This window comes from Melanerpes formicivorus, unplaced genomic scaffold (genome assembly GCF_026170545.1).
Source record: "Melanerpes formicivorus ecotype bairdi unplaced genomic scaffold, bMelFor1.0.p_v2 SCAF_21, whole genome shotgun sequence".
Taxonomy (NCBI): Eukaryota; Metazoa; Chordata; class Aves; order Piciformes; family Picidae; genus Melanerpes; species Melanerpes formicivorus.
The window spans coordinates 6,552,258-6,556,726 of NW_027142373.1; positions in this window are offsets into that span (position 1 = coordinate 6,552,258).

The following is a 4,469-nucleotide window of genomic DNA, read 5'->3' on the forward strand; positions in this document are numbered from 1 at the left end:
GAAGAAAAAAAAAAACCCACAACCAAACCACAAACATATCTCTGTCCTCCGAGCCTTACAAACCAGTTCTTCATCCTCTTCCTCCTCTTCCCCACCCCCCATCCCAGGCAACATCACCACGGGGCTGAAGTTACTCAACTTTTGAGTTGCTGAACCTTTGTTTTGTTGGTGTTTTGTTTTCTCTTTTTGTTGCATTTACACCTGTAAATTTACCACATCCTTTTAATTTATGTCAGATTTTTTTTTTTCCCCTCCCCCTCTTTTCCTCCTTTTTATTTTTGGTTCTTCTTTTTTTTTTTGTACGTTGCCTTAAATGTTTCTCTCTCTCTCACGACGGTAGGAAACCAAACTTTGTAAACTCGTCATCTGAAAAGTTGAGAAAATTCTAACGCCCGACAAACACCTCATTGTGTAAGGAGAAAAAAAAAATAAAGGAAAAAAAAAAACCGCTGCAGTAAAACTCCACCCATGGCCTTCTCTCTCTGTGTGTGTGGCTGGGAAGGGGACAAAAGGAAGGGGTGGGGTCATGCGGCAGAGGGTTGTCCCCGGTAGGTGACGCGTGGGAGCTGATAGGGCACGGAGCTGGCGCTTCGCAGAGCCTCTCGCTGAAGCTGTGGTAGCGCTGCTGGGATCGAAAAGGGTTGCTTGGGTGGCATGGCTGGGATAAAAAAAGTGGTTAGGTGCCAAGGAAGTGTTAGCGGGGTCGGGGTAGGTGCTGCCCTCCTGGCCCTCATCCTCGTGCTGTTCAGGGCGCAGCACCCCCCTGCTGCCAGAGGAATGGGTTTGGTGCCTGTTAGTGCTGTGGTGCAGGGCAGAGGTGGGGGTGTGGGGTGGGAACGTCCTTGGAGCCTGGCACGGGGCTTGGCACTGGCCCTTGGGGGTTCCACAGCTGTGATGCTAGTGCAGTCTGGGGCTGTGGGTTCCCCCAGGGTGTGACTTTTGGCATGAGCAGCGTGTGAGCCCCCTGGGTCCAGTGCCCTGTGGCACTGCCAAGCACTGCTCTCATTGACACCTGCTAGTTAATAAGCACCCCGAGGTTGGACATTGCTGCAATTAGGCCTTCGCTGTATCTGCTGCCAACATGGCACCACTCACATGGATGTCACCAGTGATACTCAGCCACATGGCATAGCTGGGCACAAGCTGCCATGTCTTCATGCTGGGCTGATTCTCTGGGCTCCTCTTACCCCATTCCCAGGCACACTGCCCAGCATGGAGACACTGGGGATGCAGCACAATGGGGATGCTGCCCATCAGCCTGTCCTGGCACAGTGGTCTCCAGCTCTTCCTCCTTTTCACTACAAACCAAAGCACCTGGTGCCCATACTGACAAGTGGGAACCCATCTGCTGGCAAGTCCCTTGAGGTGCTTGGAGTGCAGGTTTGGTTCATACTCACCTGGCCTACCTCAGTGTTCCCAGGAGAGTGAGTGACCACCACATGTGGACACTTGCCAGGGGTACCATGTAACCCCAGCTCTTGGTTTAGGGGTGCAGGGGAAGGGATGAGGGTGCATCCCTCCCATGTGTGGCAGTTACAGAGGTGCAGGATAAGGCCACGGCTGGGCATAGCAGGTGCTCAGTGCCGGGGTGAAGCAGCCTGGGCCAAGGTGAGTGGGTGCAGATCTGGGTGCTCCCTCAGCACTATCCCCAGCTGCCTCTGCCCCTGCTGATGCCTAGGGCACAGTGCAGGAGTCCCCCAGGATGCCTGCACCCCCCCCCCAGCAACCTGCCCAGCTGTCTGCCCATCTGTCTGTCCATCCTGTAGCCCTCTGTGCACCCATCTGTCTGCCCAGCTCTCCCTGCACCTGTCTGCCTGTCTATCCATCCTGCCCTGCAGCCGTCTGTCCACTGTTCCATCCCTGCAACAGTCTGTCCATCACTTACTCCCTCTGTCTGCCCAGCCTCTTCCTATCCATCTGTCCATCTATCTGTCCATCCCTGCACCTATCCATCTGTCCATCTCTCCATCTGTCTATCCAGATGTCTATTCCTCCCTGCTTCCATCTGTCCATCCGTTCTTCCCTGCACTATCCGTCTGTCCCTCCAGCCACTCCTCTGTCCTCCCAGCTGTCAGTCCATCCTTCCTGTTGTCCGTCTGTCCATCCACACCCTCCCTCCCATCTCCCCCAGCCCTCTAACAGCCTCAACGCCCCCCCGCCCCTCTCCTCGGGTCTGTCCTATCCCAGTGTGGCCGCCAGGGGGCAGCAGGGCCCCGCCGCGCCGCCGAGTGACACGAGTTCGCGCGGCCTCGGCTCGGGCGGTGCCGGGGAGGAGGGGGCAGGAAGGGCCCCGCTCAGATCCCCTCTGACCTCTGGAGCGCCCCTTCTGCACCTCTACCCCCGCCCTATTGCGTCCGTGGGGTCCCGCACCCTTGTGTAGCGCCCCCACCCGCTGCACTCCTGCCCCCCAAGCCCTACACACCATGCAACCCCCCCCCCAAACACCTACGCCTCCCCACCCCGCAATTCTACAACCCCCCATCCCGACACATAGCCGGCAGCCATGAACTATCCCAATCTACACCCCCCGCCCGCAGTCCTACACCTCCCTCATCCCTACACCCTTCATTCCCACCACCGTGACCCTCCCTATCCCTCTCCGCACCCAGGCACAACCCTACCCAACACCTCCCCCCACCCCCGGCAACTGCTGGAGGGAGCGAAAGGGTTAACAGCCCCCGGCTGCTGAGAACAAAAGGGCTCCCCGCCAGCCAGTGAGCGCCCGGTTCTGCATCCTCTCACCCTCTGATTGGCTGCAGCGAGACCAATGGCATGAGAGCTTTGCCTGTCCGTCTGTCCCCACGTGGGGCGGGAGCGCTTCCTGCTGCCTGCACCCTCCTGCTGCCTGCACCCTTCTGCCGGCATCTTGCCGCTGCTGCCTACATCGTCCTCCTACTTTCATCCCACTGCCTGTACCCTCCTGTTGCTTACTCTCTTGCTGCCTGCACCCTGCTCCTGCCTGCATAATTGTCCTGCCTGTATCCTTCTTTTTCCTACCCTCCTGCTGCATCTTGCTCCTGCCTGCATCTTGCTCCTGCCTGCAGCCTCCTGTAGCATTCTTCACGCCTTCCACCTACTCCCAGCCTCCCTTCCTCCTCCCTGCCCCTACTGGCACCCTCCTCTTGCCTGCATCCTCCTCCCGCAGGCTCCTGCATCTATACTCCCCCCCCCCCCCCCCCCCCCCCTTGCATCGCTTCTGTAGCCCCTACCTCTCTTCTTCCTGATGCCTACCCTCCTCACGCCCCCTGCCCCCGCGCTTGGCTCCCCCAGTCCTGCCTTCCTGTATCCCCTATGTTACCAGGACTAGGTGCCACCAGGACAAGGTGCCACCAGGACAAGGTGCCCAAGGTTTCACTCTCACCCCATTGCCCTTTGGCCTTGGCACCCTGCCCATCTCCTGTATGCACCCAGCTGGGGAAGCCTCAGTGGGTGCCTGAGAGGTTGCTCGTAACTGGGAGGTGCAGAGTCCATTCAAAGATGACTGTAACTGGGGGTGCAAAGTGCAACTAGGGGGGCCTGTAAGGGGGGGAGGTGCCCATAACTGGGGGTGCAAGGTGTGAGTACTTGTAACAAGGGGGTGCCCATAACTAGGAGTGCAAGGTGCAACTAGGAGTGCCTGTAACAAGGGGGTGCCTGCAGCTAGGGGTGCAAGGTGCAACTGAGGGCGACTAGCTCGGGGTGCAAGGTGAGCAGGAGTGCCTGTAACTGGAGGTGCAGGGTGCAGCTGAGGGGGCCTGTAATGGGGTTGGGTGCCTGTGCCGGGGGTGGGGGTGGGGGCTGCCTGTAACTGGGTGTGCTTGGTCCACCCCAGGAGGGAAACCGAGGCAGAGCAGAGCCGGCACCAGCAAACGGTTCATATATTTATTCATAAGCCAAGTTATCAATAAAAAAGTTCCATACTAAAAGGCCTTTACATAGAGTTTGCTGTTCATAAAACCTTTGTGTTTTTAATCCTTTTTTTTTTCTTTTTATTTTTTTTAATTTTTTTTTTTTTCCTTTTAACATGTTCGGTTTTTTTTTTCCTTTCTTTTTTGTGTGTGTTTTGTTTCATGTTGGGTTTTTGTTTGTTTAGTGTTTACACTGGAAAAAGCACCCCCCCCACCCCCCCCCCCCGCCCCGGGCGCCGCAGGCGGCCTGTACACATTTACAGCGCGGGGCAGCGGCGGGCGAGCGGCGGGCGAGCGGCGGGACGGGCCAGCGTCCACCGGCACCGCAGCCGCCCCGCTATTGCACTGGGACCCCCCCTCCCACCCCCACCCCCGAGCCCCTCCCCCACCCCCTCCCCCCCGCTCCCCTGCCGCGTTCCCCCCCCCACCTCCTAGAGACAGATATATACAGAGCTCCCCAGCTGTCCTTGTCCCAGCCAGGCTGGGGGACACAGTGCACTGAAACAGAAACGCAACCCTCCCGCCCCGCTCCCCTCTCTCCCCCCTCCCCCACCCACCCATATTATTATTATTATTATTAAT